We start from the raw sequence: 24,772 nt of genomic DNA on the forward strand, positions 1-24,772 counted from the left end.
TTAATAAGGGATAAAATTGTAACAAAAAAAGATAACCCTGGTAATCTCAGAAAACCTAAGAAAATGGAGGTAATCAGATTACCTCTTATAACCCTGGTAATCTCAGAAAACCTAAGAAAATGGAGGTAATCAGATTACCTCTTATATTACCAATAGTAACCACTACCGGTATTTGAAGATTACCGGTATCTTATATTACTTGACAACCAAACGTGGTAATCAAGTAATATAAGATGACATTACCCCAGTAATGTCACTTAACCCCGAACCAAACTGACCCTTAATCTTATCTGATATAACTATATTTCTATTTTCTAACCATATTTTTTGTTTTATTATTGAAAATCATGTTGTATCTCTTTGTCTGTCTACACTTTTCTGGAGATCAGATTGGCAAAGCCCATGAAGGAAACAGTTTCTAAACCTATGTTAGAGCGACATGCCAGACTTAAAGAGCAATAGAATTTTCGAAGATGTAACTCAACAAATACAATGTTGTAGAAGATTTATGTTAGTATTTAAGAGCTGCTAACAGAACCATTTTGAAATTGCTTTTTTTTTTTTTTTTTTTTTTTTTTTTGTATTTCTTCACTGTAAACTCCCTTTGCTATATTGAACTCATATTTTGTGTTATTTGTAATTCAAGAAGAATTTCATTACAAATTTGATGTTCTTTTGAACAAAGGATTTCTTTTAAATCATGAAGAAAGTCGATACAAATTGCGTCAGTTGCAAATGAAACATTTTAATTGTGCCGCATTCTTTGTATATCTTCACTTTGTAATTTTGCTACCACACAGGGATAAATTGGTCTTTTGTCACCTCTCAATTTTCAAAAACCCCAACGTTAAGTTTTACAAACTCATAGGAAAAACTGGTTTTTTCACTGACCCATAAAAACTTCATGGCATAATCGTCATTTACTGTACTGATGTGGGTATTTATGTAATTAAATTAGTTGATTTCCCATAAATTGATAAAAAAAAATATATATATAATATCAACTTTCAAGGATATTTCAGTGATGAAAATTTCACAGGAAAAGTGGCCGTACCTTTTGGTACCAATTTGTCTTTACAACAGAGTTTGGGTCGTTCCCCGTAATCTTAACGGCTTTGAACGTGTCATATTGGATAAGTGCTTCATTATTGATTGCCTTGCCCGGATAGGGACTTATTTCTTCGCCACGTGGAATGAGTTGGGGTGAATGTTAATAAATTCACGCAATAGAACAAAAGCTTGAACTTATACCAAGTGTGGGCATTTATGAGGATAAATGTAACTGTCATCACTCATCAGTTTCAATTATGATCTCCCCCATACGAGATTTACAAGTTTCAAATGTTACTGAAATCAAATTTAAACCGTTATACGTTGTATGAAATTTTCAGAATGGACAAAGGTCATAAAATTTGCATATGTTACATTAACGAAACAGATGAATTTGAATTCAAAATAGGGACAGATCTATGATGAATAATAATTAAACTCTTAATTTATGATACTTTTACATCACAAACATAGATGTTATAGGGCTATTAATTCCACCATACATGAACAAAAATAATAATTCATTTGGTGTACCAACAACTATTAATTCGCACCGTATAACTAAATTTCCGTGTAGGCCAAATTCCTAGCTGTTATATGGCTTCATGCTTCAATATTATGTGGTTGAGATTTGCACATAATGTATGAAATTGAAGTGTGCACCGACAGGTTATTTTAAAGATAAGATGAATAGCCAATGAAGCTTTTGATATTAATAGTTATTAATTTTAAAATGAATCCACTTATCGGAAAAGGGTTAAAATAAAATCAGTGTTATTTACGATTAGGAGTGCATTTAGTACTTGTAGAAAGTAGAAACAATTCTGTTTTTACAGTAAAACGAAAAAGTAAAGCCAACTTTATGTTTGACTCAATAAGGTTTGTCATGTATAACTATAATCAATTGATTGCATTTTCATTCAAATTTCGTAGCCTGACCTGACAGAGGGATCAAATTTTAGGTTGGGAGGTTACTAGGTTTGAGGATTAGAAACATGATTATGGTTCATTTCCTATATAATTGCATAACCTCACTTTATATAATGAATATTTAACGGGCTAAGTTTAGTTTGTGATGGTCCGGGCTACATATTAGGTTAGGCTATGGACATGTAGGCACTTGGTCCACCATTTTGAAATCCATAAACACGTTGTGCTTGAAAAGAATTGACAATGACAGAGACATCCCACACACATCTAAATTCTAATTCCACCATCAATAATAAACATTAATTTTTAAAATAGATTTTTTTTTTAAATATCCTTTGAATGGCTTAATTACATATTTAATAGTTACTTTATTAAGAAATGCTTAAAAGAAAAATATCTTTTTATTTGTTACTTTTCAATTACATCGTACTAAGAAACATACGCATAAACTCGGAAAAAAAGTTGATACTGTTTGGACAGTGATAATTAAAAAATAAAATCTGAATTTACACCAGCTTTTCAAATTCTACAGGAGTCAAATCAGAGAACGCTATAGTAAATGAATTCAAATTTGTAGAAGTTTTTGAAATTTTGAAAAAAAAAAAAACAATTACAGTCCAATTAACGGAATGTCCGGCCAGGGAACAGGGCAGGTCCACAATTGAAGTCGGTGCTTGAATCCAACAGCCAACAGTCTTCCTTTTAAAGTGCCAGTCGCAAATACTGGAGCTCACCTCTGGCTCTGGTTTTCGGCAGTTGAACCATGAAGTTTCTTACACGTATAGGTACACCGACACTTACCATGCTACCTTGGGAAATTAAATAATTTAAACTAAAGTTCACGCGAGATGACCTTCGGGTTTGAGTCACCCAACACTAAACATTACACTAATTTGGAATTTGGTGTAAATATATAATATCATGTCAATTTGTTGTAATACTGTTTATATACTATAAATTTTTTTATTTTTATTTATATTTATATTAATTTGATTATTATTTATTAATATTTATAATAATAAATTCATAATAATTATATAATTCAAAAAATGATAAAAATTAAAAACAAAACTTTATTTAATGCAAATATTAAACTACAAAACTCAAAATAAAAATTAACACTAATTTAAAACACTAAAATTATAAGAAATATAATATAAACTAAAATAACAATTTAACTTCCGATAATTATAAAATATGGAACACTATAAAATATAATGTTTTTTTTTTGTGGCATTTTATAGTAGATATATATTTCTATATTAAATTAATGTTTATTTGATTAAATAAATGTTTATTTTTATTAATTAGTATAATTTTTAAAGTAATTATTATTTAATAAAATATCATTACAATATTTAATTAATATATATATAAATAATTAGGGAAATAGATTAATTGTTGATTATTAATAAAAAAAAAAAAGAGAATTTTTGGTGTAATGTTTGTGCAATAGTTTAAAGATGCAATAGTGTTTCATATAAAAAATCACACCAATTTGGTGTTTTGGTTAAAGATGGTCTAACAAAGAGTTTATAGTCTCTCAACGCCATAACTAATGACAACTGTTTCATTTTATGGTAAGAAACTATAAATATAAAATACACATTAAATCAAGACGGATATAGATGTGTAGTTTTGATTTTGTATATGACTTGTATCAGACATATCAATTCCTAAAAAAGGACCCATAATTAGATAAATTTATTCGTTGATTCAGTTGATTTATGACTCGTCAACATTTATAAATTATGGTATTGGTGGGGCATTTGAGTCATAGAGTCACACCGGACAAATGTTTGGTATCAAATATACCATATCAATTATCATTCATTTTAACTACCGAAATGAAGCAATAATCCACAACTTTTCATTTTCAGCATGTTCATTCACTTTTGAATTTTTTCTATATTATCGTTCATCTGCTATGATTATTAACTTACTTTTTAGTAATCAGGCCATTGATTATGATATATGCTATATCATGATGATTTTCTTGTTTCTTCACGAGGTGGGTCCATCAAATTCATCTTTCATTCCATGATAAAAAAGATATCTATAAAAAAATTTCAGTTTAATTTTACCTGGTATTGATTTGGCATTGAAGTATCTAACTCTTTAATCCTTCCCTAAAGTCAATTTGTTTTGAGCATGGGTCAATAATTTTGTACCGCAGTCAATCCAAAGACAAATCAGGAAGCTGCTGACACAAATCAATTGATAAAGCAAGTGGAAGCTAGAGTGGTTGGGTTATATATTGAAAAAGTCAAGTTTTAACCTAAGATTGATACATACACTAAGACTATTTCAAGTTTTAACCATATATAGCTACAACTATTACCGACAAAATGTAGAATCCCGCCGAGCCATTTCTGGGAGACAACTCTGCACACCTCTTCCCCAAGAGAAACTTCTTCTTCTTCTCCTATACATAATTCTATCTATGTGACCCAATTTCAATTATTATAAAATTGCAGTGCTCTCTTATTGTTTTGTGGGACCAGCAACCTTTGATTAATTAATTATAAAAATGATGAACCAAGGAGCCCTTTATAATTATAGCATAAGTATTTGGGCCATCTTAATTATTTTTACTTCTTGATTATAGCCGCGAAAAGTTTTCATCAAAATAATACATACAATTTCTTAGTTTTGAAATTTTAGTCACAAATCACTGTACATATTTGTCAAATATATATTCTGTTTTCATAGAATCTTTAATCATTAATTTCCTATATCAAAAATTTACTGCCTGATTAAAAACGACACTCATAGCAAAATGAGATGGTTTAATTTTATTAAGATTTTATAAGAAACTGATCCAACCAAAATTTCTTGGTGTGTTAACATTCAAATCGGCAGCACGTGCATGATTTAAGGTGATATGATAGAACAAAAACCATGGCATCAGAGTTCACCTTCTTTTTCCAAATTAGCACACAACAAAAGCAGTACATTGCACCAATCACCTTGAGTTGGAAGAAAAAGAAGAGAATTCGCCCATCTCATGTGAAAGTCACATGCGCATCAAACATATACACCACATAAGACTAAAGCACACTTTCAACACACAACTGCGAAAGAGACTGTTAAGACTTCAGCCCTCTCTCTCTCCTTTTCCATTGCATCCCCCCTATCCCTCCTAAAAAAAGCTAGCTTCTTTAGAGGGAAGGGACAAAACAAATGGAGAAGAACAACAACAACATTCTAAACGAACTTCACTTCAAACAATCCCAAGATTTTCTCTACCGTATTCTCTTCTTCTCCTCCCTCTTGTGATTCCCTCTTCACCTTCATTTTCACTTCTACTGCTACTACAATTTCTGCTCTCGACTATGCCATGCTCTAACCAAGAGCCTTCTCTACTTCGATCACAACGTTCGGGTCGGTTACCGTACAATCAACGCGTCACTTGGCGGGATAATTCCGGCCTCACTGACGCTTAGAACAAAGTCAGTAAACTCACATCATTACGGATCGTACCAAAATGAAGTATATATGTTTGTTGAAACTGATTAAAATGTTATGTTTCTTTGTGTGTAGTGGATTTGGTTGGAGGGTATTATGACGCTGGCGACCATGGAAAATTTGGGCTGCCAATGGCCTTCACAGTGACAATGCTTTCATGGAGTGTCATTGAATTCCGAGCCCAATCGCTGAAGCAGGCGAATTGGAACATGCCTGGAGGCAATCAAATGGGGCACTGATTACTTCATTAAGGCCCACACCTAGCCCAAATGTGTTATGGGCTGAGGTACTTATATCTTCATTATTCCTTATCTTTATGCACCAATAGTTTTTCAAATTATTAATTATTTGTAACATGATGGTATTTTTGTGCTGTCTTAAGGTGGGTATGGAGACACTGATCACTATTGGCTGGCAACGCCCGAGGACATGACAACATCACGACATGCTTACAAGATCGACGAGAACAATCCCGGGTCGGATCTCGCCGGAGAAAACGGCTGCCGCCATGGCTGCAGCTTCATAGTTTTCAAGAAAACAAACCCACATTACTCGCACCTACTCTTGCACCATGCCCAGCAGGTAACATTAAATTATTGATGTGATCTTATTGAGGTTCACTTAAAATTTGAACTAATTGGAGTAGTTTTCTGTTAAGTACAGTTAGAACTTAAAGTATAATATACACATTTGGTATTTGTTAAAGTGAGTTTAAGTGGTGTAACTAACATTTAAGTAAGTAAAGTATTTTGTTTTTTGTTTTTCTGGGTTGGTGCAGTTGTTTTGAATTTGGTGATAAATATAAGAGGAAGATATGATGCGAGTGTGGGGGTGTTGAAGGCTACTATGCATCGGTGAGTGGCTACATGATGAGTTGTTGTGGGGAGCAATGTGGTGCTTACAGGCCACCGACAGTGACAATTACTTGGACTACGTTATCAACAAGGGCTCATTACTTTGGTGGATTGTTGGGCAATTACAGAGTTAGTTGGGATGTTAAGTACGCTGGTCTTCACTTTAGACTTCAAAGGTAAAGATTATTTTCCTTGTACTCTTACTGAAAAGAACTGTTGGTGGGTTTGCAAATTTTCAACACTGCCTGCATACTTTCCTCTGTTTTGTTTTGGTTTTTAGTAGGAAAAAGATGGACTTGTTCTGATTTTAATGGTTTGATGTTTACCTCTTTCCAATACTTGGGGATTTTGCTTTGTCACCTGTAATTCAACGATGAAATTATAGTATATTTGTACCTTTAACTCACACCGTTTCATCTTTTTGAATAAAGTGTTCACTGATTGAGTACGCCCTAATTAAGGTACCCATCACAGGCCCATTAAAACATACACCAATAGTTCTCAAGAAAACAAAACCATGTGGATCTGATGCTTTGCATGGCAGGCATTAAAGCGATGAAGTACCACATACATATGTGCTTCACCAGTACCCCTCTACTTAAATATGATTGTATATATAACAACAATATTTAAGAGATTGGGAAATCTGCCCCAAAAATTATTGTTTCGATTATTGCACATTATATTGAAGAGGTATAGTGATGTTTGGTTTTCCGGAGCCTTAGGTGGCGCCAGTTTCCACTTTTTAGTGGGTCCATTGTTAAAATGAAGTCAATGAATGGTTGCAATGCAACCTGTAACGTGAAACCAAACAACTTAATTATTTACTTAGTTACGACCCACATCTGTATCTGTTGGCTCGTTTGTTGCAGTAATTCTCTCTTATAAGTTGAAAAGATTTTCAGTGTTTGACTGTAATAGTTAATAATTCCACATGCTGCACATGGGTCCTAGGTCCACTATTCCAGAAATTGGGTCACAACAATAACATGCCAATAATGAGTGCAATTATCCCATCTTCTCCTCTGTTTTGTTATTCATAAAACAGACACCATAGCTCCCATCATGTCTCCCACCTTTTCATAAATTCAAAATTCCCTCTAATTGATTTTTTTTTTTTTTTTTAAACAGTTACTCGCGGAAGATAAACACAAGAAACATACGCACATACTCGAGCAGTATCGATCCAAGGCCGAGTACTACTTATGTTCATGCCTCAACATGAACAATGGTAGCAATATTGACCGGACTCCGGGAGGTCTCTTATACATTCGGCAATGGAACAACATGCAGTATGTTTCAACGGCAGCGTTTCTTCTCACTGTTTACTCAGATTTTCTGGTTAGCTCAAATCAACAGCTGAATTGTCATGGAGGAACAGTGGATCATGAAGAGATCTTAAGTTTTGCCAAATCTCAACTTGATTATATCTTGGGCTCTAACCCGATGAATATGAGCTATTTAGTCGGTTATGGGTCCAAATATCCCACAAGGGTGCACCACAGAGGAGCCTCAATTCTGTCATACAGAGAGAACAAGGGGTTCATTGGGTGCACCCAAGGGTACGACAATTGGTACAGCCGGCCGGAGCCTAACCCGAATGTTTTAGTTGGGGCATTGGTGGGAGGACCTGATTGTCAAGATAATTTCATGGACCAAAGAGACAACTATATGCAGACTGAGGCCTGCACATACAATACAGCACCATTGGTGGGAGTTTTTGCCAAAATGCTGCAATTACAGGACCAAAATCCTTCGCAATCTCTGGTTGCTTCTTATTAGTAATAATATATTATTATACATATATTACATGAGAAATATAAATATAGTATTGAATTTTTATAATTGCTTTCTTTTTTTTTTTTGGCTGAACGAAGGTGTTCTAGCCTCCATATGTACTTTATTTTTATTATTTTTTGATCTTTCCCTAGTGTTAATAGATCAAAAACCTTACTATTGTCGCTTATTTTCTTTCTCTTTCTTTTGTCAGTGTAAAGGAATTAAAGAGAATTTTATGGTTCTTTGCGTTGTTGTAATGTCCCCTAATTCAAAGTAAAGTGAACAAATTGGGTACGGCTGCGTGGAAAAAGCTGCTTTCATGGTTAAAAAAAGAATTTGAGGATAGTGTATATGTAGCTCCTCAAAACTCAAAAGCCCTTAATTAAGGGTACTTTTGTTTGCTTGTTATATAACTAACGTTCCCTCTAACCCCTTTGGGCCTTTTGCCTCGACATATGATAAATTCAATACTTAAACCTTTTAGGCAGGGGTGGATCTAGCCCATGGCCCACCCTCAAATTTAAAAAAAAAAAAAAAAAAAACTAATATGTATAATTTTTGTATTTTGGTCCATCCTAACAAAAATATTAATATGTGATTAGTTTTCATTTTGGCTCACCCTAATCAAATTTTTGGATCCGCTACTTTTTAGGTCTCGAAACTGCTATACTTTTGGGATGTAGGATTGCCTAACTTGAGAAATGAGAACCATTGCCTATATTAAGATTTGTATAGGTTTAAATGTGATTAATTCTGGCAAGATATTTGGTTGCTATGTAGTTGAGAGTTGGCTATTCAAAATTTTGTCCTTTCAAATTTCTATTGCTTCTGATGTTATTTGGAAGTTGAATTTATTCAGTACATATATGCCTAGTTGCATTCATGGAAGAATTCCAACAGTTGCTTTTATATTGGAATAATTTTTTTTTTTTTTTGGCTTGACTAACCTCAGTCGTGTGATTAATCTGGCAAGATATTTGGAAGTTGAAATAAAATGTCAAATGGGCTTAACTCAAACATACTAGCCCTATCTGTGATATGGGCTTAACCCAAACATAGTAGCCCGATCTCACAATATTTATTGGTTATTAATTTTAAAATTTACGCGTTTTTCCCCTAAAACGCGTAGCCTTTTTTTGATGTTACAGATAGCGTTTCCCTTTTCCTTATAAATTATGAGTAATGCTATACTTACACCATTTTGTAAACATCATGATGTGGCATATGCTACAACCACACAAATTCTATTATAATATTAAAAATTCAAAATAATTAAAAATTTGTGTGGTTGTGACATATATCACATCATGATGTAATGAAAATTGTGTAAAAGAGTGATGTAAGTGTAGCATTACTCATAAATTATATCCCAACTCGCCAATTTATTTTTCAAAGTCCCTCGAGGAGCAACGAAACTGGTGCCAACTTCCTTTCAAAGCCTCTCAACGAGCTACAAAACCTAGGTGATTATCTCCGATATTGAAGTTCAATTGCATCAATCTCTTCAAGGAGTAACTGGGGGTGATTTTCGATTCCAATGATTTTTTTATTTGGAGAAATTTGTCGTGATTGTTCCTGGTTTGGATTCTTATGCGTTTTAGATTTATGTTTTTGTTTGAGATTAAGTGTTGTTTATTTTTAGTTATATATTGACTTTGGGGATTTTTTTTTTTCCTAGAAAGCCAACCCTACTAATCTGAAATTGGAGCCAACCCTAGTAATCTTGATTTTCAGTTTTTTTCTTTGCAAAGGATTGAATTTCTCATATTAGCGTTTGGTTGTCAATTTTAAATTCTGAATTTATATATTCTTCGTATACCATTCAAATTGAATATATTTTTGGTTTTATCTATCACTCCGTTAATGGGTGGGTTTGTGAGAACCATTAGTAAACTTGCCTAAGTTTTTGTTATGCAAATTAAACTAAGAATGGTTTAATTTGAGTTATTTCGAATTCTAGAATGTTTTTCCTTTAACGGGAAAAACCCTAATTTCAGAAATTGGACCCTAACATGACCCGATTGATGTTGATTTTCAATTTTTTGTCATTTCAAAAGCCGAAGTTACTTATACCAGTATTTGAGTTTTCAATTTGAATTCTGAATTCATATATTTTTCATTTACTAGTAGAATTGAATATATTTTTTATTTGATCTACCGCTCTGTTTATGGGGTCAGTTTGCGAGAATCTTTAGTAAAGCTGCCTAAGTTCTTATGATGCAAATTTGATGTAAATTAAAAAACGAATTGTTTAATTTTGAGTTATTTCAAATTTCAGAATTTTTTTTCCCTAAAAGGAATAAACCCTACTTGCTGAAATTAGGCTTGATCCTGACCCTATTGATTTTGATTTTCAGTTTTTGTCCTTTCAAAGGTCGGAATTGCTTATACTAGCGTTTGATTTTTCAAATTTTCAATTTGAATTCCATATATTATGCTTTATCATATTCAAAGTGAAATTATTTTTGGTTTAATCGATTGCTCTGTTTATGGGGGTAGGGTTGCGAGAATCATTACAAAGGTTGCATAAGTTCTTTATGCTTGTTAAACTATGACGTTTTTGCTTTTATGACAGTTGATTTCATTTTTTTTCTTTTGCAAGCTTTAAGCTTGTCGAAGAGGGGTTTTGATACACCCACCTACTACAACAGACCAATTCTAACACAAATTGCAAGTACATAAGAAAAAGAGAGAACAAACAATTCAATGAATATACTTAGTATTGTATTAAGTGGAAGAATGGAACCAAAGAATAAAGTAAATGACAACAATTGTAACCAGATAATATCCTAGCAGTTCGAGGAGGTAGGTGCCTCCACTGTTAATTCCCTTAAAAATGTGCTTAACCCTCCTCAAAGCTAATCCCTTAAATTTATACTAAGTATCCCACAAAATACCCTTGCTCACACACTCCTCACACCCTTCTTATTATTCAGTCACATGGATAAGATTCCCCTAACTAACTCTTCTTCACTCTTTGCCCTTAGTGCTCCTTTTCCCCTTCAATTTGTAAATCTTATGTATAGGAGGCCTATCACTCTCTGCCCTTAGTGCCCCTTTTCCCCTTCAATTTGTAAACCTTATGTATAGGAGGCCTATCAATACCCCCCTCCCCCCCTCCCCCACTTGAAGATCCACCTTGTCCTTAAGGTGAAATTGAGGAAATTGAGTGCGTATTACATCATATGATTCCCATGTAGCTTCAAAGGAAGGTAAGTCCTTCCATTGAATGAGAACCTCCTTAGAGCCATCAAGGAGGGTACGTGTGGATAAGACAACAATGGGCTGAACTAGAAACTTCAGATTTTTAGAAAGAAATTCTAGTAGGGGTTGGACTGGAACAGAGTGATGCAGACTTCGTTTGAGCTGAGACACATGAAAAACTGGGTGTATTCGTGCTATAGGAGAAAGATCAAGTCTGTAGGCCATTTGGCTAATGCGTTCCAAGACAGCAAAAGGCCTATAAAAGCGTGGATTGAACTTCTCATTCAATTTCTTGGCCAGGGTCTTGAACTTATACGGTTGCAGCTTCAAATAGAAATAGTCCCCAGGCTGAAAACTGATATCCGACAATGTAGGTCTGCAGTTCCCTTGAGCTAGAAATAAGTGATGTTTGAACTCATTCAACATTGCATTTCTCTTAGTCAGTTGGAGGTTAACATCCTCTACTGCAGAGGGATTGTAATACCCCATATTTTTTTTGTACGAAATTTTTTTTTGTGATTTTGGGGGGTAGAGTGTAAGAATTTGAAAGTTTTGAGTGAGTATAGTGTAATAGCTGAAACAAGTGGGGACTAAATTGAAAATTTTCAAATATTTTGATGAACAATGATCATTCAAAGAAAAGAAAAATGGTGAAGAAGAAGAAAGAAACGAGAGAAAAAAGAGAAAAAAGAAGAAGAGAAGAATGGGAAGAAGAAAAGAAAGAAAGGAGAGAAAGATGAAACCAAGAATAGAGAGAGAGATGCGAGAAGAGAACGATGGAGGTGGCTGGAAAAATTGCCGCTGGTGAGCAAAATTCCAGTGATAGGAAAGAGTAAAGGAAGATTAAGCATATGAAAGGTGAGTAAACCTTAAAATTTCCCTCTTTGATGAGTTTTAGTTCATTTGATTTGTGTTGGTTATAACTGAGTGTAATAACATGAGATTACACTAAAATGGAAAGATTGAGTTTAATAATGTTATATGTACATGAAATGTTTTTAGAAATGATATTTTTAGAGAAATATGAGTATTGATTTGTTTACCATAAAAGTTTTCAGAAATAAATTTTGCAATGAGAGATTTCAGCATTGGTTACAAAAGATGGTTTATATTATAAATGTGTTTATGGAAATGAGATTTTATAAGCATGAATGCTTTTTGTGTATTGAAATGTTTTATTGCATACTAACCCACTCTCCACTCACTAAACATTTCTAGCTCACCCCTCGTTTTCAAATGTTTTTCTTTTCCCCCACCAAGTCAAAAAGGAGATTGTGCAGAGGAGTGAATTACACTCAAGGTTGGGCCACACAACTTCATTTCATCATATGTGCCATAGTTGTGTTTAATTTTTTGCTGCAAAGTTTATGTTTCTTCATCATGTATTTATTTCACGTTTTGGATTGTAAAAAATATAGAAAAATTTGATACCATACGTTTCATTTTGTAAAAATTCAGCTGCATTTGTTTATTTGCAAATGGTGTTATATTTATTTGTGAGAAACAAAAAGGAGTGCTTATAAATGTTTTAGCTAGAAGAGTTTTATGATGTTTTAATTCATAAACAGGTTTTATAGTTTTCCCACATGACGCGTCTCGGTCACTTGAGTCTCATAGGTGTGCTTGAAGCCTATGGTATAGGGAGGGTCAGGACGAGTCATGTCAGGGATAATCTTTAAACTTTAGGAGGATGGGAGGATCCCTCCCATAGAGGGCTTTGAATGGGTCATTTGAGTGGAGTTATGATAGGTCATGTTATACCAAAATTCTGCCCAAGGGAGCCAATGTGGCCACTGTCGGGGTTGGGATCTGCAAAAACACCTAAGGTAAGCTTTGAGACATCGATTAACCACTTCGGTTTGGCCATCCGTTTGTGGGTGATAGGAAAATTGAATTTCAGATTAGTCTTAGTTGCCTTGAATATATCTTGCCAGAATTGACTCATGAAGATGGCTGTAACTTCCTTAGCATTGTAGGGGTGACCAAGGTTGATTAAGTGGCTATATTTGATTAGGCGATCAATTACCACAAGTATAGTATCCACTCATTTTGATCTAGGTAATCTCCTAACAAAATCCATGGAAGTGTCCTCGAAGACCTGGCTTGGAATAGGCAATCGCTGAAGAAGGCTAGCTGGCTTCAAGGATGAGTGTTTGTTGAGTTGACATGTGGTACATGTTTTGACAAACTCCTAGACATCTCTCATAATTCCTTCCCAGAATACGACATTGGACACCCTTTTAAATGTCCAAAAAAAACCTAAATGTCCCCCGTTAGGATTGTAGCAGCACTTCTCCAAAAATCTCGGAATAAACTTGGAACCTTTAAGAAGCACCAACCTGTTTTTGTAAAGGAGGCAGCCCCTGCGAAGTTTGTAATGAGGTTTGTTGGATGATTAAAAAAGGAGATCCTGGATGATTACCTGAAGTTTGGGATCCTGTTGTGCCTATGATGCAAGGTCTTCGTATTCTGAAAACTGAACTACTAATAAGGTAGCAAACTTACCCCTTTCCCTTTGAGATATAGCATTTGCCACTCGATTAGCAACCCCAGGGTAGTATTGAATCTCAAAAGTGAAATCCATGAGCTTGGAGATCCACTTATGCTGCTCTGGGGTTTTGGCTCTCTGATTTTTTAAAAGTTATAGAATGCGCTAGTCAGTCTTGATGATGAATTTTCTGTAAAGGGGGTAATGGCTCTACTTGTGTACTGTAAAGACTATAGCCATTAGTTCCCTCTCATACACCGATTTTAGTTTGGATTAAGGAGAAAATACCTTGTTGAGGAATGCCACAAGTCTGCTCTTTTGTACCACGATAGCCCCAATACCCAAACCAGAATCGTCGGATTGAATCTCAAAAGGAAGGGAAAAATCTGGTACAGCCCAGACAGGGACAATGGACATTGCTATTTTGAGCTTCTCAAAGGCTTCCTGAGCTTTCGCATTCCAACTAAAGGAGTCATTCTTAAGTAATTGGGTTAGGGGTTAAGCAATGACCCCATATCCTAGGACAAATCTCTTGTAATAACTCGTTAACCCCCAAAATCCCCTTAGGCTTTTTACATTCTTCGGAGTTGGCCAAGATGTCATGGACTCAATTTTACGCGAATTCGCTTCTACCACTTTTTCTGATATCAAATGCCCCAAGTATTCCAGTTTTCTCTATGCAAAAAAACACTTCTTTTTATTTACAACCAACTCATTATCTCTCAAAATCTAGAAGGCTTGTTTCAAGTGTCGAAGGTGAGTGTGGAGGTTTAGGCTATAGACAAGGATGTCGTCGAAGAAAATTATGATGAATTTCCTCAAGACAGGTCTAAAATTGGAGTTCATTAATGCTTGAAAGGTTGATGGGGGCATTGGTAAGGCCAACTGACATGACCAGGAACTCATAGTGTCCCTCATGAGTTTTAAAGGTTGTCTTTGGAACATCTACTTCTCTCACTTAAATCTGGTGATACCTCGATTTAAGGTTTAGTTTAGTAAATACCGTAGCTCTTACCAATTCATCTAATAGTTCCTCAATTGTTGGGATTAGGAATTTATCAGGTATAGTGAGGTTATTTAGGGCTCGATAGTCCACACAAAAACGCCAACTACCATCCTTCTTTTTAACTAACAAGACAAGACTAGCATAGGGGTTGGTACTGGGCTATTTTATTCCCACTAGTAACATCTTACTTACTAGTTTTTCAATCTTATTTTTTTGGAAGTATGGGTATTTGTAAGGTCTGATGTTTGGGGGTTTGGATCCTAGTTGAAGTTCTATGGCATAGTCATGGGTTCTATGGGAAGGTAGTTTGGTGGTTTAGTCAAATAGTTGGCTATACTCTTCTATCACTCTGGTCACACTGGGATCTATCTTCTCTAACCTTGGTTCCTCCTTAAGCCCTATAGAGCCAAATTTGACTATATAACTTCTGCCCATTGCCTGTAAATACCTGAGCATTGCCTTTAGAGATACTGATGCTTTCACCAAAGATGGATCCTCTTTCAAAACTACCCTTATCCCCTCATAATTGAATTCCATGGTCAACCTCCGCGAATTTGAGCACACATCTCCCAAGGTACTTAGCCATGTTATTTCTAACACCACATTTGCGCCATCCAACTCAAATAGGAAAAAATCTTGTTGGATTTCAATCTCTTGCAATTCTAATTGAACTGCTTTGCAAATAACCTCACCCCGAATTGTACAACCATTTCCTACCATTATCTTGAAGGTTTTCCCTTTCTCCACCATCATCCCCAACTTTTGAACTATCTCGTGAGAGATGAAATTGTGGGATGCCCTATTGTCAACGAACACAACCACACTCACATCCCTAATTTGACCCTTAAGTTTTAAGGTCTTGTCAAATGAGATACCCATAATTGAATTAATTGAAAGGACTAGAGGGTTACCTTTACTGTTGAGCTCTTCGTCAGCTACAACCTCTAGCTTTGGTTGTTCTGGTGTTTCGTAATCCATGATCAGCAACACTTGTAGGGATTTATTTTTACATTTATGATTTGATCCAAACTTCTGATCGCAGCAATAACACATCCCTCGTTTGCGTTTCTATTGTTTGTCGACATATGACAGTCGTCGGAAGTTGTTACCATGATGACTGGTTGTTGTTGTCTCCATCGATCGCTCTCTATGATCGAAACTTTTTTGGGGTGTCGATAAGCTTTGCCCTAAATCTGGGGGACGTGAATTGGTTGTTCCCCAATTTAGGGGTGGGTTTTCCGGTATTGGGCTGACGTGATAGTATTGATATATTCTTCTGAATTGGGCCTTATTTCCCCTGGGCTTATTGTTCTCTAAGGCTCATAGTCTCTCTTCCACCTTGTGGGCCTGATCTATTAACCCAAAAAGCGAATTGGGCTGGACCAACTGTAAATTAGCCTTCATCTCCTCTTCAACTCATTTAGGAACACCCCCATTAGGAGATTTTTTCTTAGCTCTTGTAGAGGCACTACCATTGTTTGAAATTGCTCCCTGTACTCCGTCACAGTCCCTTCTTGCTTAATAGTGACAAGAGCTTCGTAGGATGATCCACTAAATGACGGCTTAAACCGATCGATCAATGTTGATTTGAATGTCTCCTAGGATAAGATTGGCGATCTCGATTCCACCCATTGATACTAGTGGAGAGCCCTCCCTTCCATACACACTGCCACTGTTTCCACCCTCTCCTCCTCTTCAAATCCGTTGATTTGGAAATATCGTTCAGCTTGAAAAGTCCACCCAAAAGGATCTTCACCATTGAAAACTGGTAGCTCCAGTTTCTTGTACTTCCTGTCTTCTTTCTCGTCATCTTTTTCCTTCATTCGATTAAAGATCCCACTCTCTTTACTATTAGAGTTTTCTATCATTATCTTCTTATTCTCTCGATTCTGATGATCTTCTTTCTCATCCATTTCCGTAGCTCAAGGAGATAGTCTTTGAGGTTTCCCACATCTATCTTGAGGCTACCCAGATCTTCTCTCACACTTCCCATTTCCTTCTCCATCCCTTCCATTATGTTTTCCACTTTTGACTTAACCAAACAAAAAAAAAAAAAAAAAAAAAAAAAAAAAACCAAGCTCTGATACCAGTAGATATGCCCACCTACTACAACAGACCAATTTCAACACAAATTGCAAGTACAGAAGAAAAAAAGAGAACAAACAATTCAATGAATATATTCAGTATTGTATTAAGTAGAAGAATGGAACAAAAGAACAGAATAAATGGCAACAATTGTAACCAGATAATATCCTAGCAGTTCGAGGAGGTAGGTGCCTCCACTGTTAATTCCCTTAAAAATGTGCTTAACCCTCCTCAAGGCTAATTCCTTAAATTTATACTAAGTATCCCACAAAATACCCTTGCTCACACACTTCCTATTATTCAGCCTCGTGGATAAGATTCCCTTAACTAACTCTTCTTCACTCTCTGCCCTTAGTGCCCCTTTCCCCTTTCAATTTGTAAACCTTATGTATATGAAGCCTGTTAGGTTTATATGGAAACAAAACCCATTAATGAAAGAGCTTGCAATTGCTTTGGATAATGCATCATTATTGTTTATTTTGAACTTGATGCTCCTAATACTTCATTATCTTTTCTTTTCATTTTTGAATTATCCTACACTTTTAGCTTTGTATTCAATCTTATGTGACACATGATTATTAAAGGGTGAAAGTAAAAGGCCAATTCATTAATGACAATGAATGTCATGTTCAAAAGTTTTTACACTAGTTTATATGTGTCATAGTATTATCCATTTTTTCTTGATCATATAATTATGATTTTTTAAGTTTTTTTTTTTTGGGTACCTTCACATGCTTTATAATATATTGATTAGATTCATTTTTTACTACAATTCAACATTTATTTTATTTGATCAGAGTCTCGTAACTTCACAGATTTTTGTTTATTTGTTGATAGTCATTTTCTTTTTATTGCTATTAGGGCCGTTAGGATTGGGGGTATATAAGATAACATGGGTACTCTTTGTTTATTTTGCAATATTCTTGTGTTTAGTTTGTAAGTAATAAAATATTACGGTAATCTTTTATTGCAAATAGTGTCTACTGTTGGTAATGTGGTGGGTAATCTTATTACCTTGTTAGGGGTGTTATTAAATCAGTACTGGGGTAATCTGGTTTTTCTATCCATTTTGCCCTTAATTAAAAACTATTTCGGACACAATTTCCCTCAAATGTCTATCAAATAACAATTACCTAACCCCCATACATTTGAGAAATTAGCTAAAACACCTAAGCCACAAAAAAGTTTAAAAGTTAACAAAATACCCACATCCATCCAAGACCACCGCCGTTCGTAACTCACCACTGCCGGCCGCCGACGTTAGTCGCTGTAATGGTTCACGACTGACGAGATCTGGCCAATCATGTGCCGGTAAGGCCTTTTCCAGCCACGGATAACAGATCAATGGCTGAAAACGGTCAGATCTGGCGTTTCTATGGCCGTTTCACGGCTAAAGATGTGGCCGTGAAAAGGTCAGATCTTTGGTCGTGAAAATGGCACGGCAAAAGATCTGGCCTTTTCACGGCCACATCTTTGGCCGTGAAATGGCCATAGATCTGGCCGTTTTCTGGCCATGGATTTGTGATCCATGGCCATTTCTGGCTTTGCCGGTGCACGGCTGGCCATATATGGCCAGTTGTGTGCCATTCCATCAACTGCCGACAATGGTGGCTGGCTGTCGGCAGTGGCTTGGGGTGGTGGTAGTGATTTTGCTACAAATTAAAGTTTTATATGGCTGTGGTGTTTTAGCAAAATTTCAAATGTAGGGGGTTAAAAAAAAATTATTCAAAAAATAATAATAATAAAAAAAATTATTATATTAATATTTAAAAAGGAGGGCAATTTAGTAATCTATATAATATACCCACCCATTTATCCTCCTAACTAAACATATTATTCACCAATTTATTCGAACCAACCAAACACATTTTCTAAACATTTCCAGTAATCTTTAAAATGATTTTTCTTTCCGTTAATATAATATACCTCTATAATAAAACATTATATGATCCAAACGCCCCCTTAAAACTAATAGTTTTACCATTATTTTGTATATAATATAATTTTTTAAGCTTTCATTGTATTTTTCTGATTACTGAATGAAATGCGTCTTTGAGCTTTGACTGAGTTGGTGCAAGTGGCAATGAAATTTTAGAGGATCAATTTTTTCTATATGTTGATAAAGATTTGTTTATATTTTCAAAGAGTTGTCTGACTTTACAGTTGTTTTTAAAATTCTAATTTTTATTTTGAAATTTTTTAGTTCTCTTTGAATTATTTGTTGAATTTTGCCACTATATATGATAATATCTCAATACATGACCTTTTAGGTCTCTAAACTACTTTACTTTTGGAACGTAGCATTGCCTAAGTTGAGATTTCAGAACCATAGCCTATTTTAAGATTTATAAAAGCTTACAAAGTGGTTAATTACAGCAAGATATTTGGTCGCATTTTTGTTGAGAGTTGGCTACTCAAAATTCCGTCCTTTCAAATTTCTACTGCTTTTGATGTTATTTGGAAGTTGAACTGATTCAGTACATATTATTGCCTCGTTGCATTGATGGAAGAATTTCAACTATCAGTTGATTATTACTTTGGAATAATCTTTTTTCTACTTGATAAGCCTCAGTCGTATGTTTTAGTCTCTAACCTGTTTTGGCTTGATTTGCCTTGAGATATCTTGGAGTAAGATTCTAGATTGCTTTGCTGCTTAGCTACAGTTGATGATTACCAGCTAGCGTCCATTTGAAATGCTTAGCTACATTTGTTCAAGCAAATGGCTGCTTTATTATGTTGTTTGTTGCCTTTGGTCCTTCAGGTGACTTCTATGGTAATCAAAATTTGCCAGAAGCATTATTGCATTCTCTTACTAGTAAGTTAACTCGTACATGGTTTGATAGTTATATAAAAGTCCATGTAAACATTGTAGTACTCTTGATATACAGGACTTTTATTTATTTTTTTGGGTAAGTAGAAAGGCATACAAGACTGTTATTTTCTCTCACTTTGTATGGTGCTATAATCTCTTTATAATGGTTGTCTCAATAAGCGAATTGATAGAAGGCTTATCTATTTTGTGTCTTCCTATATATCTTTTGAGGACTGATTTTAATCATTTCATAGTTTTTTTGTTTTCAAACGTTATTTTTATTTCGTGTGTCTTCCTAAGCATTGAACATATCAATCAAGTCTGTTTAGATAGAAAAGGGTCCTTAGTAGAAACGTATGACAACTTCTGTTAGATATGATGTGTTTATATCTTTTGAAGACTTAGCTTAATTATTTCATATTTTCCAATTCATATCTTTTTGTTCTCAAACATTATTTTTATTTCATTAATCTATATTGTGTATCTTCCTAAGCATTCAACACATCAATCAAGTCTGTTCAGATGGAAAATTGTCCCTTAGTAGAAACATATTGCAGCTTCTGTTTTGAGAATGATGTGATTATACCTTTTGAAAACTTATTTTTTATTATTTCGTATTTTTCAACTCATATATCCATTTTCAAACATCATTTTCATTGGATACATGCTTCAGTGGCTTTGTTTCTTGATTTGATTTGATGAGTGAAGCCTCATGGATACATGTTTCAGTGTCTTGTATATACAAGTCTATTCTATTTTCTCTTCTTTTATCTTATATTATTTGTTTTATGAGTTTCTTATTTTCTTGTTTTATTTAAAATAATGACATTTTGTTTCTTTTTTAAACTTTTCATTTTGTTTCTTTTTTAAACTTTTCATTTTGTCTTCATCATTAGAACAATTTTTTCTTTTGGTGTCAACTAATGTTGCCTTGATTGTCCTGGGGTTAGCGCTTAGATCACATAGTTGCCTTTTAAGGCACTATAAGTCTTAACTGATGGGGGCTGTTGTAAGGAATTAATAGGATCCTTAGCAACATTGTTGCTTTGATATTAATAATATAATAGCTTTTTTTGCTTAAGCTATCCTCTATCACAATTGTGTTTAATTTGCTCCAAAAGAGGTTGTATTATAATAACAATTGTTGTTGCCTTTTAATTCCTTTTGGTAATAGTAAGGAATCGAGAAAGAGAGAGGCAAAGAGAAACAATTCAAGACCATGATACTGCCAGAGTATGCCAAAGAGAAAAGAAAAGAAGAGAGAATAATTTTTGTATATATTTTCAGTGTATTGTAAGCATGTACAATAATTAATTTATACAATTTTTGTAAATGTAAAATAGGAAAACCATAAATACAAATCCCTGTAATTGTTCAATCAATCACATGAATTAAGGTGATTGATTGAAGCTTTAATCACTCCTTAATCTCAGCCAGCAAAGATCAAGAGAAATCAATAATAGTAAAGATGCATTCCATATTTCGTCGATAACTATGATTGGTCATGTTGCATGAAGCAACACATATGTTGCCCTACATCAGCCGTTATCTTGAAGTACAGTTCTATCCATGAAGTATCATGTGACTGTAACAATACCCTCAATAGAAAACTTGTTAGATCCTCGGGTTGTTTTCATGTTGGAACGGCAACATTGTACAAATTCTAGGTCAAAATCACCATGTTTTAATTTCTTATGTTTTTTACCCCCCTATATTCTCAACATTTGCAATTACTATTGTGTCTTAAGAAGTGCTATATGCTTGTTGAACCCAGAACGTTTTGCTTCGGTTACAATTGATTTCACTATCGTCTTTTTTTCTTCTTTTTTTTTTGGACAATCCTTGAATTTGTTTAAGAGATCTATAAGGAAACTTAATGAGCTCGCAGTTGATTTGGATAATGCATCATAATTGTCTATTTGGAACTGGATGCTCTTAATACTTTATTATCTTTTAATTTTAGTTTTGAATAATTCTACACTTTCGGCTTTGTATACAACCTTATGTGACACATGATGATTAAAAGGTGAAAGTAAAAGGTTATTCCAATTAACGACAATGAAATGAAATCATGTCATGTTCAAAAGTTTCTATACATAGCTTATAACTGACGTAGTATTACCCTATTTTTTTTTCTCTCATAGTATTTTGATTTTGTAAGTTCTTATTAGTATTTTCACATGCTTTATAATATATTGATTCACTGTTTACTACGACTCATCTGTTAAGAAATATGGGTTATTTTGTTTTATTGTTTATTAAGGGTAGATTTGTCTTTTCATTATTTCCTTTGTTTAGCCTATATATATATATCTTTGTATTTAGGTTAAATCATACTTTTTGTATTCAATTGAATTGTGTAGTAACAATAAAACCCTAGCCTCCTCTTTTTATTATTTCTTTGGATTGTTTAACATGGTATCAGAGCAAAGTTTCATGGGACGAGGCTTAATCTTAAACATACTTACGCTATCCCAACTCTACGGTGAGTTGCTGGGGTCTACGGGGCAGCACCCCTTGTCAGGGTTCGGGGCGGAGCCCAAAAATTTTTGAGAGAGTATCGTTCAGTTTCTGCAATCTGGTATTTCATTGGTATTCGTTCAGTTTCTGCAATCTGTATTTCGTTGGTATTCGTTCAATTTCGGCAATTTGTTATTTCGTTTTCCTTTCTTTTGCATTCTGGTTTCTTTGTTTTTGAATTGGCTACTAAAAGAGATGATTCGCTTCAGTCTGTAGTGTGAGGTTAGATGATAAGAATTATTCGATTGGAGTTATGTGATGAGAAATTTTCTTAAAGGTAAAAAATGTGGGGGTTGTTAGGGAGACTTCTGTGAAACCTAAGAATACTGATGAGGGTTATGATGCTTTGATAATGCCTGGAAGCGAACAATGCAAAATTATTACTTGGTTAACAATTCTGTTGGCATTCCAAGGTACACATTAGCGAAGTATGAACCACAAACGAGGTTTGGGATCATCTACAAAGGTTATTTACTCAGTCAAATTTTGCAAAGCAGTATCAATTGGAGAATGACATACGACTCTTCATAGAAGAATAGTGTTCTTGAGTTTTATTCTGCTATGATAGATCTTTGGGATCAATTGGCGCTTACAGAATCTGCAAAACTAAAGGCATGTGGTGCCTATATTGCTCATAGGGAGCAGCAACAGTTGGTATAGTTTTTAACGGCACTTCGCAGTGATTTTGAAGGACTTAGAGGTTCAATTTTGCATCGTTCTCCAATGCCTTCTGTTGACTCAGTGTCATTGAGTTATTGACTAAAGAAATACGTCTTAAGTCTCATTCTGAAAAGGGAATTCTTTTTGCTTTCTCTTCTAATCCTTCTGTGTTGTAGTACCTTCGAAGCCAGTCTTTAATATACAGATAACCTACACATGGTTGCCTTCGACGTGCAGTTTCTGTAAGCAAAAAGTCATTGGAAGGCTTAGTGTCCTAAGATGAGCAGCATAATCATCACAGCACAATCTCAAGCTCGGAAGCCTGGCAACCAGTTACAATCTAATGCTCATAGACCCACCTCAGGTACAACAACCACAGTCTAATACTACAACAGTAGTTTCATCAGGTCCTTTCACCGATCCTAGTACTCTGGCTGAGCAATTTTAGAAGTATCTCTCCTTACAGCCACAACTAGTTGTTTGCCTCTTCTTCCGTGGTCAGTTACTTCATAGTTCTTCAGGTATGTCCACATTCTGTATAGGTTTTGATTCTGGTGCTTCACATCATATGTCTCTAGATTCTTCATCTTTTGCTTCTATGTCTCCTTCATCTTCTATTCCTGTCATGACTGCTGATGACACTCCATGCCTTTGCAGTGTTGGTTCTGTTGTCACACTCACTTGTCTCCTCTAATGTTTATCATATTCCAAACTTACATTAAATCGTCTTCTATTGGTCATTTATGTGATTCTGGTAATTTAGTCACATTTCCTCTTCTTCTTGTTATGTGCAGGATCTACAGTCTCAGAAGCTGATTGCGACAGGCCGTAGGAAGGGGAGACTATATATTTGGATGAGTTAAAAGTGCCAGTTGCTGCTGCTACTAGTGCTGATGTTGTCGCTACTAGTCTTGATTGTCATCTTTTCGTTTGAGTCCTTCTTCTTCTAGTTTTTATTTATGGCATTCTCGTTTAGGTCATGTTTCGTCTTCTCGTTGAGATTTTTGGCATTCACAGAGGCTTTAGGAAATTTGCAAACTTGTGATTTTCTGATTGTAGTGGATGTAAACTGGCAAAATTTTTAGCTTTACCTTTTAATCGATATTTTCTGTTTCTTCTTCTCCTTTGATTTGATTCATTCTGATGTATGGGGACCTTCTCCTGTTACCACAAAAGAGGGTCTCGATATTATGTTTCTTTTATTGATGATCATACTCGTTATTGTTGGGTTTATTTAATGAAACATCATTCTGAATTCTTTGAGATATATAGCCTTTCGAGCTCTTGTCAAAACTCAACATTCTGCTATTATCAATTTTTAGGTGTGATTGGGTGGGGAATACACTTCTAATATTTTGTAAGTTGCTTCATTAGATGGAACTGTTCACCAAACCTCATGTACAGTACTCCTAGTAAAATGGTGTTGTTGAAAGAAACATAGACACATTGTTGAAACTGCTTGTTTCTCTTATTGTCTGCCTCTGTTCCTAGTGTGTTTTGGGGTGAAGCTGTTCTTACCACGTGTAGTTTGATTAATACAATTCCATCTTCTCATATTTCAGTTTTCTCCTTTCGAAAAGTTGTATGGTATGCCCCTGATTATTCTTCCTTTAAAGTTTTTGGTTGTATTGTTTCGTTCTTCGTCCTCATGTAGAACAGCAAGTTGTCCTCTTGATCTGCTATTTGTGTCTTTCTTGGTTATGGTGAAGGTAAAAAGGGGTTCGTTGTTTTGATCCAATAACTCAGAAACTTTATGTGTCTCGTCATGTTGTTTTTTCTGAGCATATACCTTTCTTTTATATTCCATCCACTACTCATACCTTGACTAGATGATCTAATTCGTATAGATCCTTTTTCTGAGGATTTTGATATTTTGTCATCTCAGGTTCCTATTACGATCATTCTAATCAGACTGA

The 24,772-nt window shown here is 34.8% G+C and overlaps 1 pseudogene; it reads left to right on the top strand.

Annotated features, from left to right (window-relative positions):
• Window positions 1–4,881: 4,881 nt before the first annotated feature.
• Window positions 4,882–8,286, top strand: LOC116137890 (annotated as a pseudogene).
• Window positions 8,287–24,772: the final 16,486 nt, after the last annotated feature.

Source organism: Pistacia vera, unplaced genomic scaffold (assembly GCF_008641045.1).
Source record: "Pistacia vera cultivar Batoury unplaced genomic scaffold, PisVer_v2 Contig337, whole genome shotgun sequence".
NCBI lineage: Eukaryota > Viridiplantae > Streptophyta > Magnoliopsida > Sapindales > Anacardiaceae > Pistacia > Pistacia vera.